Source organism: Dipodomys ordii, unplaced genomic scaffold (assembly GCF_000151885.1).
Source record: "Dipodomys ordii isolate 6190 unplaced genomic scaffold, Dord_2.0 Scaffold37, whole genome shotgun sequence".
Lineage (NCBI taxonomy): Eukaryota > Metazoa > Chordata > Mammalia > Rodentia > Heteromyidae > Dipodomys > Dipodomys ordii.
In genome coordinates, this window is record NW_012267253.1 from 11,357,968 (window position 1) to 11,373,112 (window position 15,145).

Below are 15,145 nucleotides of genomic sequence, written 5' to 3' on the forward strand. Positions count from 1 at the left end.
ATGCTTAACTCAAAAATATGATCTTGATGATTTTGTGTCTCAGAAACACTAGTCCTGTTTTATAGAGTTAGTGCTATAATTTAAGAAATGTAAAACAGGGCTGGGAAGGTAGCTCAGTGGTAGAGTGCTTGCCTTGCATGCCTGAGGCCCTGGGTTTGATTCCTCAGCACCACATAAGCAAAAAAAAGAAAAAAGCTGGAAGTGGCACTCTGGCTCAAGTGGTAGAGTGCTAGCCTTGAGCTGAAGAGCTGGGGGACTGTGCCCAGGCCCAGAGTTCAGGCCCCACGACCGGACCTCCCAAAAAAGAAAGGTAAAACAATTCCATGTGGTTATAGAAGCCAAGTACATAGAAAGATATATCAATCCCTTTAGAACTAAGGAAATACCTAAGGAATAGAAAAAACAAACAAACTAATAAACTAGAAGAAAATGGGCCAGGCAGAAGGAAAGTACCAAAGTAGATGTGTGATGAATATGTTCAGCATACAGCTGAAATATGTCCAGGTCAAGATGAAGGAAGCCTGTAATACTGGAGTAAAATTGATCAAACCATTTCATTGGACTATCAATAGGATAGGATAGCTTTGGGTAATTGTGAGCTGAGAAGAAATATAATTTTATTTGTGCCTTAGAACAATCATTCTGACCACATTACTGATAATAAATTGAATGGGCAATGGAGAATATAATAAGGCAACTAAAGGCAACAAATTGAACCCAGATAAGAGACAATGCTCTGCATTTTGAGGCATGTAAAGTATGAACCTTGCTTGAAGTATGAAATGTGATTTTTTATGAATTATGAGATATGTAAGGAAAGACATCATTTAATGAGCATTTTATGTTTCTATTTAGTTCCGAGAAACTGGATGGGTATACTGGCCCTTTATAGAAACCAAAGAGGCTTTTATAAAAGCTTGCTAATTGAAACAAAATCAATCGAGAATAAGGTATGTTCTTTAGCAAAGTGAGGAGAGACTATGATGAGAAAGGGAAAATTTTATTTTCTGTGGGGATATAAAAACCTAATAATTAGCTTTCTGACTGCATAAAGAGGAAGAATGTACAGATGGCTGATAATATAATTTTATTCTAATTTTCTTCTATTTTGGGGGGTGGGGGGTCCAGTCGTGAGGCCTGAACTCTGGGCCTGGGTGCTGTCTCTCAGCTCTTCAGCTCAATGCTAGTGCTCTACCACTTGAGACACAGCACGCCACTTCCAGCTTTTTTTCTTTTTGCTTATGTGGTGCTGAGGAATCGAACCCAGGGTCTCATGCATGCAAGGCAAGCACTATACCACTGAGCCACCTTCCCAGCCCCAATTTTCTTCTATTTTATCACTGAAATAGAAAGCAAAATGTTTAGCTAAAATAGACCTTGGAAGAGAAGATTTTAAAGGTGTGAGACTAGAAAAATAATCACTAAGAAAAAAATTACAAATACATTGGAAAAATATGTGTTTATCTTTAACCGGGGCAGGTTCAGAGCACATACAGTGCTATGTTAAATACAGAAAAAAAAGTCATTCATATTATTATGAAATAAAAGAGTAGCAAGAAAGCCAAATAAGCATACAATTTCTGGTTAATAAAATAATAGATTTTAAATCAAGCAAGAATACAAATTAAAGCATAAAATTGTCACCTGCCAGCAAAAAGTTGGTATAATTAAAGCATTCTAGTTCATCATTTTGGCAAAGTGTTGCTTAGTGTAAACTACTTGAGTGAGTAAACTCACTATAATTTCAATTGTCAGTTTGTCGTTTATCAAGTAGGGTAACTTATTTCTTGACATTGGCAATTATATATGGAAAACCTCAGGCATTGATTGATTTGGCCAGGTTATCCCAGGTTTTATACATATACAAACACACATGTATATACAAACATATATGCATATACACACACAAATACATAAATGTGTGTGGCGGGAGGCGCTCTGAGGCGTGAACTCAGGGCCTTCGCTCTGTCTCTGATCCCTGATCTTTTTGTGCAAGGCTAGTGCTTTACTTGGGCCACAGCTCTAACTTTGGCTTTTTTTTTTTGGTTGGGAGGCTTGAACTCAAGACCTAGGTGCTGTCGCTGAGTTCTTTTGTTCAAGGCTAGTGCTCTACCACTTTGAGTCATAACCCTATGATTAGTTTTCTAGTGGTTGATTGGAGGTAAGAGCCTTGTGGATTTTCTGTCAGGGCTGGTTTTGAATGATCCTCAAATCTCGAACTTCCGAATTGCCAGGATTCCAAGTGTGATCTATTGGTGCCCAATTTACTTCCAGTTTGTTTTTAGTAATTTGTTGGAGAAACATGTTTCATGGATTTGCCTGGGTGGGCTTACTTACAACAGCAATCCTGAGATTTAGGCTTCCTGAAGGGCTGGGATTACAGGCATGGACCACTGGCACTCAATTATATATATTTAAATTGGCTAAGTGACTTTCTTCTACCACCAAAAATAATTCACTGTAGTGTGTAGCTGAGTAAGATTTCCACAAAGAAGGAGTGAAAATAATATGGAATGGTTAATGAGATTACAGATTCTTGAACGTGTTAAAACTTTACAATTCCAAGGGATTGAGAAGATGATCTGAGGGTAGAACAATGGAAATTAAGCCTTACAAGTTAATGTTTCTTTGTAGAAAGTCTCACCAGCTGTATCTAATGTTCACTGATGTTTTCTCACATATTCACAACAAACTTCACTGCCAAAAAGAAAAACACACATTCTCTTTGGAATGTTCAAAGTCTGCTACACTTACATGGTGCTGTTATAATTTAGATAACAAAAGAGCCCCACGGTACTGTGTCAGTGTTCCCCGGGTGTCCAGAGTGGGAATGTTGAGAGGTGGTGGCATACACCATTGGGTGTTAGGTCACTGGGAGCATGACCTCTAAGCTGCATGCTGTTAGGGGACTGTGGGACTCTAGGAGGATTGTGGGACTCTGGATCCTTTCTTTTTCTCATTTTCTACCCAAAACAAACTGTTCAGATATCCTAACATGATCCATTGCCACACTACTGGCCCAAAGCAATGCTCCCAACTGATTACACACTGAACTCTCAAAACTGTGAACCAAAATAAATATCTCTTCTATGTTAATTATTTTAACTAATTTTGAACAGTGACAGAAAACTAAGACAACTGGTATACTAATGAAAGACTAGTAGGCAGTCAGACACCAGTGGTTCATGTCTGTAATCCTCCATACTTAAGAGGATGAAATATGGAGAATCATGGAGGAGATTATCCTAGATCATGGAATACATGATACTCCATCTCGAAATTAAATAGCAAAAAACAAGGCAGGAGATGTGGCTCAAGAGGTAGAATCATATGTAAGCAAACAAGCTGAGTGAGCACAAGGCCCTGAGTTCAAGTCCCAATTCTGCAAACAAACAAGAACAAAAATTAGTGAATGATCTCCTGAGATTTATTCATATTATAAAACAATAATTATTATTCCTATGTCATGTCTGTCTCATACCTTCAGGCCTTAGAGCCTGCTCACTTCTAACTCCATTAATTACATTTTCTAGTTGAGGAAAAAACAATCTCTGCACATGTATACATCCAGTTACTGCCAATGTGAAAACAATGTGGGTTTTCAAGAGATATACCTTAACTCTGTTTGGATGCAGATGTGTGGAGGATACTGAGGATTGATTTTAGTCCCTTGCACACTTGATAAGCAAGTGGTAGAGCAACTTGAGCCATGACTTTCAACATTAATTTCTATTAGTTATTTTTAAAGTAAGGTCTCAATTTATGTCCAAGCTGACCTGGACTATCATCTCCTACTAGAGATTTCTGGCAATGGTGGAGATGGAACTTAATGACTTAACCTAAAGCAACCACCTCTGCCTCCCCCCAAAAGCTGTATGTTAGAACTGTCCTTGCTGCGACCCCAATGAGCCATCTCTCCTCCCCTTCCCCCTGAACAAACGTACAAGTGGTCTTGGAAGAGAGCTGGAGACCAAGGCCACTCTGATGCTGACACCCCTAACACAGAGGCTGTTGAGACCTTGAAAGTCCTCAAAATAACATTCATCTCACCCTGCTTCCATTTGAGATACCCTCCTCCCCCACCAAACTTCACTCTTTCTACCTAATATTTAAAGAGCCCTAGTTGTAAGTGGGAGAGGATTGCCATTTCTTCTCCAGCAATGCTGAAGGTGAGTTGGTTACCCTTCCCAGACTCTATTCCCAAATAAAGCCTGTTGGTCTATTGCGTTCACTTCCTGCACTTTCTTTATTCTCATACTCTCATGACTCAGTTTTCTTACAACTTGTACATTTGCCCAGGCTGGACTAGAAACACGATCTCTCCATCTCTGCCTTCCAAGTAGCTAGTATTGCAGGCTTGAGTTCCTAAAACTTGCTTTGCACATACTTTTGTTTTAATTGCTACCACCATAAAAAAGGATTACCAATGTATGTTTTTTTAAATTTTATGCTTTGTGAGAAGGGCTCCCTGGCTGATGCTTCTCACTCCCTCACACTTATTTTTGTCTGTCATTTTATGTTTACCTCTAAAGTTTCCCTAAATAAACAGAAAATGATCAAACAGACCTAATATATTTTACTGACTGCATTAACTAATATAGACACAAATGCTGAATACTAACTCTGCTTTCCACGATGGGGGGATTCTGAATAAAGATAAATATTTCTCACCTTAAATGGTGATTGTGTCTTCTAGTGCATGTATTTCTATTTCTATCTTTCTTTCTACAGCTACACTTTAGTTTTCCCAGATCCTGTTCTTATATCAAACTATTCAAAATATCTAATTCAATCTTCCCTTCACCCAAATAGCAACTTGGTACAAAATTTCTTATACTACCTGTCGTTGAGAAAGTGTTTGGCAATATTTCATGATCCTGATTGAGGATTTCTAGGATACTGATTCAAACTAGTGAATTGAAAAATGCTGAAATATATTACAATAATATTCCCTTTTATTCTCCACTTGTGAGTGTGTGTGTGTGTGTGTGTGTGTGTGTGTGTGTGTGTTAATACTGAGCTTAAACTCTTGGCCTTGCATTCTTGCCTTTCTTGATAATAGATGATACCCTCCCTCCCACATGAACCACATCTCCAGTCCCATTACAGTATCAATTAGTTCATTCATAGGTAAAGGTCAAAGGTGGAAATACTTGATTTATTATTTTTATCTTTTTTAAACAAGAAATTTGTGATGAACTAGTATTTAAACTTTAAGTTTATGGAAAGAAAGTTCTAAAGACACATTTTTGTTTTTCATTTGGGATTTCAGCTTACAGAAGATTTTTTTTCTACATTAATTGGTAAGTTCCTGTGTGGTACACTTCTATGACCTATTCTCTATCAGTTACCAAAATAGCAAAGTATTATTCAAGTATATCTGTAAGATTTTGAAGTATAGAATATAAAAAATCAATAGATTTACAAATAATCAAAGGAATGTAAAAAATGGAAACATTGTACTTTCACAAGTAAATTCTAAGAACTTTCCCCCCCAAAAAATCCAAATTTCTGTAAAGAGGTCAAACTGGTTGTGAAGGTATAACCTTTGGAGGATTATTTAAATTTTCTATGATAGAAAACTTCTTGAGACCCAATTTATTTACTGACAATTAGAATACATGTATATTACTGAATTGAACAATAATGAATAAGACTTCTTTGGTTAGACAGTGGAGAAGAAAGCCTTGAGGTAAGAAGATTGTATTAGAATTAAAAGTTTGGTAAACATTTTAACTCTCATAATTGAGTCTTACCATGAAAAGAGATAATTAATATTTTCTTGTGAATGTTAGGAGGAAACAGACATGAGTATTCCTTTGCTTTACAGGTTTATGATTGTTTAGCATACAGCACTGTAGTTGTGGGGAAATGAGCAGAGCTTAAGTATACCTAAACTTAATTGTATTTTCTTTGCTTGACATTTTCGATTTAATTAAAGCCTCCATAATGTCAAGGGTTGCTCATATTAATTCCTATTAATAAGGAACATGGCAATCAGGAATATTGTGCTTCCTTTTGCAAGTTCAGCTTCATGCTACTTTGTGCTTTTGCAGTGAACCAATGACACGGGGCCAGGAACACAGGGCAACCAGTAAAGATCTATTAAACTTTTAATGGCAGAGATATTCAGAATATAGTATTAATGATAACTTGTATGCATTGTTATAGGCTTAACTGTCAAGTTTGACAACTACTAATTCATATGTACTTTGACAAAGGATGATATTTTTATCACAGATGACACCAAGGATATTGTAAATGAAAGTACAAAATGACACATAAAAGGAAAAAAACGGGTTATATTTTCAAATATTTCATACATTATAGAAATGCTATCAAGTAATTTTATCACAATTATTGCCTTGCACCCTTGGATTTCGTACAATTCTTTATGGGGCTGAGCCAGGGACATGGTAATCAGTACAATAGAGAAGAGGATGGAGTGATGGTTATTGCTGTGGTCCAAACACGAGGTGACATTCAGGAATAATTTTTGCACATATTTAGATAGGTATCTAAAGTAAACAATGAACCAACCAAAAAAACCTTTCACTAATATTTTGAATCTAGCACTTTGATTTAGCAATTATGCTAAAGAGGTTTGTGAAATTAACAATAGGAAATGTCCTGTTTGAATTCAGTCGTAGTATGCTTAGGAGAGTAGTTTTTAATGTGGGTATTAAGATTGCATTTGGTATTTTTCACACTTCAAATTTAGAAGTTTTTGCTTGGCAAAAGATCCAGGTAAGTACCAGGGAATGGGTATTTGCAAGGGTGGGGAGTTAAGGCCAAGGAGAGAAGAGTAGAAGAATGAAAGGGTAGAGACTGAAAGCAAGAATACATTGTATATACCACAGAATTGAGAAAAAATAAGGGAAGGATTGAATCAAAACCGGGGTGGAGATGCTGGGGCAATGACACACAACAAGATGTATTGTATACATAAACTGCTTTGTTAAATGGCAAAAAATAACATCAATACATATTACAAAAACTAACAACATAAGGGAAGGGGTGGGTTGGGTCTGAAAGAGATGACACTGATCAAGATTCACTGTATTCATAAACTGATTTGTCGAATGGCAACTCCTTTGTACAACTACTTAAAGATAATAAAAGATTATAAAATATTCAAAAATAATGAATAGAAAAGATTCTGATATGATATTCAAAGATCACACAGAGTTGGAGGTCATATCTGCAATGTGAAGAATTTTCTGTGCCTAAATGTAAACACCACAAAACACAAATGGGCAGAAGTTATGAAGAGAAATTTCACTGAAAGGGATATATATGTATCAAATGAACCCCAAGATAGGGACACAAGTGGTTTTTTCTTTCTTGCTATTGTTTCTAACACATTTAAAACGTACCATGTAAATCTGCCTCCTTAGAGCAGTAGGTAGCCATCAGTCTCATAATGTACCAGGTAAATTTTTTGTTTCTTTGTATGTTCCTCCCCCACAGAATAACCCCTGTTCTCACTGTATTTGTTGTCGGTGCCCTGCATCTTGTATATACACTACTCTAATTTGGCGAGGGGAAGGGAAAAGAAACCAAAATGCTTCTTAAATAGGGATACACATTGACCCATTGTAACAATGAGACATATAAGACACTATGTTGAAAAATGAACTCTACCATTTAGGCGGTGGGGGGTGGGATATAGTTGTGGACATGGGAGGGAAGGGATGGTAGGAGAAAAACAAAGGAGGAGGCAACATTGCTTGATAGGAAATGTATTATCTTGCTCATGTAAATGTAACTCCTCTATACAGCATTTTTACAATAAAAACATATTAAAATATGTCTTGAAAATATATTTTTCACTAGTTGAGAAATACAAATGAAAATAAAAATGAGTTAGCATGTTACACATAAGAATGTTTATAATAAAAATTACTAACAATACCATAGCTGGTAAACAAATATGGAAACTGGGGCACTTTCATACTGCTAGTGAGATTGTAAGATGGTATCAGACAGAGTATCCTTTGTCAAATTTAAAAAATCAAAACATATAATTAACATCAGCTCAGTAATTACACTTAAACATCTTTATTCTACAGAAAATTGAAATCTAAACATAAAACTTTTTTTTAAGTACTGAGGTTTTATCTTAGAATCTTGTCCTTGACAAGTTGATGAACTACCATTTGAGCCACGATTCCAACTCTGCTTCATTTCTTTTTTTTTTTTTTTCTGGGTATTTTGAAGATGGAGTCTAATGAACTCTTCAGTCCAAGCTGGCCTTGAATCTAGTACTCTAGAACTCAGCCTCCTGTTAAGATTAGTAGTTAAGATTACACTCATGGAACATGTATAGGTGTCTAGCTATACGTGAAATCTTGGGAGTTGTTTTTATTCATAATAGCCAGAACAATTCAGATGTCCTTCAACTGTTAAATCATAAAATTATAGTGATTATGTCCATACCACCAAATCCATTTCAGCAATAATAATAAAAATAAAATAATGATCCATACAACAATTTGGATTGATCTCTACAGAAACATGTCAAATATGAAAGGCCAGTTCTGTAGACGTGCATACTCTTTAATTCCACTAGCATAGCACTTAAGAAATGATAACATATAGCAATGGTGAGTATATTAGCAGCTGCCAGAGAATGTTCTTTGTAAAATAAAAGAGTAGATAAGTGGATATAAAGTAGAGGGTCAGATGGAGGATCCAATATTTCATGAAAATTCCTTATATCTTGAATGAGTCAGTATCTATTTCCTGGTTATTCTATCATATCTAGAGTCACACAGTATTGTAATTAGCAAATATTGATTAAAAGCTTAGTAGAAACTATATTACATACAATAAAAATGAGACATTTACTTAAAAATAGCTAAAGGATATGAAAATATAAAGTATTGAAGTAATCAAGATGCATTGTATTCATAAGCAGCTCTATTTAATGACACCTTTGTACAACTACTTAAAAATTTATTTTTTAAGTAAGTGAATGCTTACATTAATGACAAAAACTTGATTTTAGGTAGCTAAAAAAGAATGCGGAATGATGTTTTCATCATCATGAAATAACCTGTTCATCAAAAAGGACATAAATATCTAATTGTGTACCTAACTGCTAATGGAACATGTACAAAGTAAGAATATTTGTAAATTAAAAGAGAAAATCCTCAATATTTTAAAATATAATAATAGTACTTTTAAATGATGGAACAAAAACTCATTTTAATTATAGCTAGAGATTTCAATAATCTCCTCTGAATAAATGAGAAAACATATAGATAGCAATTTAGAAAAATTGTAGACGATACCACAATAGCAAACGGCATGCCTAATTAAAATTTATAAACAGGGTGTTCCACTAAAAATAAGCAAGAAGACTATCCTCTTTTTTCTCAAGTATCTGTAGAACATTTATCAAAATAGAACATTTTAGAATACAAATCTCTCTAAACTCAAAAGTGTTCAAGTAATACAATAATATTGAAATTAACAAGAGAAAGATTGTATTGATAAAAAAATTGGTGTTGGAATTCAGATAGATAAAAGGATCAATAAAATGAACAGATCATTCATAATTAGAATTCCACATGTGCAGATAGCTATTTTATTGGACAGGTAAACAAGTAATTCAGTGATAGTTTGATTCTGTTGTTAGCAAGTAATGCCAGGCCATTTGTTTATCTGCAAACATAGAATAAAAATATTCTATCTCATTTAGTACAACTAAAATGGAACATAGGAATAAAATTAAAACCTAAAATTGCACAAACAGCTAAAGAAACCATAGGAAAATAACCCCTGAAACCTTAAACTATGAGATTTTTATGCTGTATCATAAGTAATTCACACTGGAGCATGTTGATAAGATCTCTTTAATAAAATTGAAGACTCATTCTTAGACATAGCATACAATAATAGGCAAGCTGCAGAGTGAGAGGGCAGAAAAAGGACTTGGTGCTACAATATTGGACAATGAGGGACCCAAGTATTTCAATTCTGTCTCATTCTGCTTTCTAGTCTCCAGCCTTGCTCTCCTGGCCCCACACCTGGAAGGGTGGCATAACTGGTCTCCAGACACACCCTCTTTCTGTTGGAAGGGACCACCCAAAGCAAAGAACATCTAGTTTCGGTATGTGGTAGATCTAGAAAGAAATTATGTACTAAAGACATCCAAATTGTGTGAATGGGAAATTTGCAAATGTTTTTCCTCAATGTTTCTCATTATAAAATAATATTTGAAATTAGTATGACTAATATGCAATAGACACCAATACTGTGTAATATTTTATTCTAAATGATTTTGCATATATTAACAGTTCATCTTGACAACCCAATCGATTAATGTTGTCATTCAAAGTTGAGACAGAAAGAATTATTTAAGGAGTACCAAACTATAGAGCAAAGATGTGAACCCTGGTCTGATTGCACAGTACCTTATTAAGCAGAGTCCTAGAAAAGATAGCAAAAATAAAAAATGAACTGATAAATAAAAATGGATAATTAAATCAATGAAACTATGCATTTAAAGAAGAAAAAGAAAATTTTATATTTGGTGTGGTAATTCATGAATGTGATCCCAGTGACTTGGGGATGGTGATTAGAAGAAATTTCTATCACATTAAATTATTCATGCGGAAGGTGTGTTTATAATCTCAACTATGTGAAGACTGAAAATACAACGATTATGATTCACTATTTTGATGGTGGATGGGAGAGGAAAGACCCTAAGCAAAAATAATAAAACCAAAAATGGAATGAGGCTAGGGCTGAAGACATGGAGGGCTTGCCTGGGATATAGGTTCAAACCACAGTATCACCAATAAACAACTCAACAATAAAAAATATATACATACTACATACCTAAATTTAAAACAGATATATTTTAATATTTTATGAAAGAACATTTACATAAAACTTGCAAATTAACATTTTGTCATGACTAAGGACTAGTATAAAAATACCATCTAAATAATTTAGAGTTATAATTATATTTTAGAGCAAGTTCATAATCTGTATTGATTTATAACTTCAGATACAGGCACACTTAAATTTAAATTTTTCATTGTTATTAAAATATCCATGAATTACTTTGCATTGTTATTCTAATGTCTGTGACTCTTAAGAAAGAATGAATTATGAAAGGGTACCAGAGCCTTTGTTATTATTCCACAAATAAGCGATTAAAAAGGTATTTTTTTGGCTGAAACTATTGAACAACTCTCTCAGACAAGAATACCTCATTCCTTCAGAGCGTATTTGTCCAGTGCCCATTATATTCCAAGTCCTGAGAACACACCAAGAGATGCGACTGATGCAAATCATTCCTGCAGGGTTCTGTAACCTCTGCTGTAACTCAAAGGAATAAAAGATATCTGCTTTTCATAAAGAAGCTCAAAAAATATTTCTCAGTAGGGAAGATGGAGAAAATCAAGGGAAATATTTATTAAAAATTCATCAACCATTGATTTTTAACACATCAATTCAAAAAAACAATCAGTAGTAGAGAGGACTTGCTAAAGGAAGATTCAGTTGCTTAGAGATCATGGCAGCAAGGAGACTGGTCTCCTGATGTCAAGATCAGTTCTCTATCTAAGAGATTAGCCTATTATTTAGTGAATATATATATATCTTGAAGGTCATCGGCTTGAACTCTGGGCCTAGGCGCTGTCCCTCAGCTCTTCAGCTCAAGGCTAGCGCTCCACCTCTTGAGCCACAGCACCACTTCTGGTTTTCTGAATGGTTTATTGGAGATAAAAGTCTCACGGACTTCCCTGCCCGAACTGGCTTTGAACTGTGATCCTTGGATCTTAGCCTGCTGAGTAGTTAGGATTACAGGCATGAGGCACAGGCTCCCAGCCCAGTTAAAATATTTTTAAAGCATCTTAATATTAGTCCCATTAACTCATAACAGGTGGTATTTCTAATTTATATTTTCAGAAATATTTTTTAAAGAATGATTCCATCCATCCAAAATAGATGAGCAGCCAACGAGGAAAATCTCAGAAGAAATGCATTCCATTATTTTGATAATCATAATTTCATACCTAGCTTCTTAGCAATAGGAATCGTGGAAGGAAATGGTCCATCTATTTAATGCGAACAAATATTACTAGCAGCTGAAAAGACTGTTGTCATTTTCAATGCAATTTCACATTGCCAAGATAAAATGCCAGAATATTTAGGATAGAGATTGACCAATTACTTGAATGTTAGAATTCATCACAGTTAATGGAATGGAAAATTTCTCGTCAGTACCTTCTTTTTCCTTTGTCTCTCTTCAGAACAAGTAGTTTTTCAAGGAATCAGAGGTAAGGTATAGTGGAAGATTTGGATATGAGGAACCCTTGCTGTGGTAAAGGAGAGGATTATAGACTCACAGTGATGCACACTTGGACCAGATCTGAGGCTCCCTTAAGCCTGGCTTCAAGAGTAGACTTCAAGAGTACAGACAGGTCAAAAGCTATGTATATATGACTGTATAAGATGATGTTAATCGAAGTGAACCTCAAGAAAGGGGCACAAGTGCTTTTTTCTTTCTTGCTATTGTTTTTAATGTACTTATAATGCACTATGTGATCCTCTTGTTTCTTCCCCTAAGCTATAACCTCTCTTTTCACTGTATCTGATTCCTATGCCTGCATCTTGTATATGTAATTTTATAATTTGGGGAGGGGAAGGGATATAACAAAATGCTTAACTAGGGATACAGGTTGACCATTGTGACAATGAGATGTAAAGACACTATGTTGAAAACGAACTTTACAATTTTGGGGCCGCGGAGGGAGTTGGGGAGGTGGGGAGGGAAGGGATTGTAGGGGACAAACAAAGGAGGAGATGACAATGCTCAATAGGAAATGTACACTTTACCATACTCATGCAACTGTAAAAGAGTACACAGTTCTCTGGCACATACTTAACCCTCTCCTGCCAGGGACTTCACTCTTCTCTCCCACTTATCAGAACTCACTCTTCTTCAAACTGCTTGTCATCAGTTCATATCTGTCCCAAAGACTAGATTCTTTATTTTTTTGACCTTTGAAAAATTTATTAATTAGTTATTATCCTTAAGTAGTTGTATGAAGACAGTTCAATGCAGCATGTCAGTTTATGCATTTTGGCCAATGTCACCCCTTTTTTGACCTTTTCACAAGAAACTGGTATTAATTTGCATATTTATGGGATACTATGATAATTCAGTGTTTATATACTCCATGTAATGTGTAATGATTAATTCAGGACAATTAACATTTAAGAAATAGAAAGATAAGGGACAGGAAACTAAATGCTCAGAAAACTAGGTCCTAGATGAATGAAAAAGAATTTTACTTATGGTTTAAAGTAATTAGATTTTTGAGTAATGTGTATAACATTTCTATATTCCAGCACTAATTAAATATCTATGATTTTATTGTCATAAAAGCAAAACATCATAGTCTATGTATAGTTTAGTTTGTTCTTTCCTTTTATATCTTACATAAAAGATGGAGAGGTGAATTTGGATTCCTAGTTAATCTTTAAACATATATGTTTAAAATATATTTTATATATATACTATACATAGTATATATATATTGTGTATAATATATATACATACTTTAATATTTTCCATTGTCGGTTGTGGGGCCTGAACCCTAAGCCTGGGCACTGTCCCTCAGCTCTTCAGCTCAAGGCTAGCGCTCTACCACTTGAGCCACAGTGCCACTTCTGGCTTTTTCTGCTTATGTAGTACTGAGGAATCGAACACAGGACCTCATGCATGCAAGGCAAGCACTCTTCCTCTGAGCTACCTTCCTAGTCCCCAAGGTGTATTTTTACGTTCAGATATATTTCATTTCTTCTAACCCAGGCTTTCCATTTGACTGATATTTAATTTACACATCTTCATTGTGATAGGAAAAAACAAAATCTTCCGGGATGTAGATACAAGTTTGAGTATGAATTTTATAAAGTTTTATGATTTTGAAAAAGAATAAAATTATGCCATAAATACCTAAAATGAATTAAAAGTCTTCAACATGTCACTGGCCTTTATGGGAAGTTATTTAATTAAATTAATAATAGCCAAAGAATCCTAAAAGTCATTGAAGTTTATTACTCATTTTATTTTTACCAAATCATTCTAAGTTTCCCTGGATATATGAAGCTGTAGAGAAAATTAATTAAAACTGTTAGTGTCCTATATTTGGAGTTTGGTATAGCATCAAAAGTAGCAAGTTTTGAGCCAGGCATCAGTGGCAGATACAGCCAACCCAGACAGAAACATCCACAAGACCACCAAAATGTTAAAGTGGAACTGTAGTTTAAATTGCAGAGCTCCAGCTTTGAAGCAAGGAAGCTAAGAGATATCACCCTGGCCCTAAGTTCAAGTCCCAGTATCAAAAAAAAAACAAAACAACAAGGACCAAAATTTTAAAAGGTGAATTTTGTCCCAATTGAAAGAGGAAGTAATTCTTTGGTTGTTGTTGTTTCATATTTCATTGAAAAGACAGATGGATGAAAATACTCAAAGTAAAAGACATAAGAAAAATGATGATGATGATGAAGATGATGATGATGATGATGAGTCAGTCATGGGGCTTGAACTCTGGGCCTGGGCCATGTCCTGAGCTCTTCAGCTCAAGGCGAGCACTCTATTACTTGAGCCACAGCATCACAGCATCACTTCCAGTTTTCAAGAGTTTCCCGAAGCCTGCGACGGTAGCTCATGCCTGTAATCCTAGTTACCCAGGAGCTGAGATTTGAGGATTAGGTTCAAAGCCAGCCTGGGCAGGAAAGTCCTTGAGACTCTTATCTCCAATAAATCACTAGAAAACTGGAAGTGGAGCTATGGCTCAAGCAAGCCCCACGACTGACAAAAGAAAAAAAAAAGAGTCTCACGAACTTTCCTGCCTGCGCTGGCTTTGAACCATGATCCTCAGATCTCAGCCTCCTGAGGAGCTAGGGTTACAGGTGTGAGCCACCAGCACCCAGAAGAAATTATTTTTAATGAATAAATTGTCAAAATAAAACCAGGGAGAGCAGATCCTATCTATTATAGATGGCTAAGATGACCTTGTTGAAATTCCAATAAAGAAAAGAAATGATATCCAAAAAACCTGCTTCTCAAAGTTTCAATCCAGACAACTGAATGAATCCATCTTCAAAAACCAAGAAATCA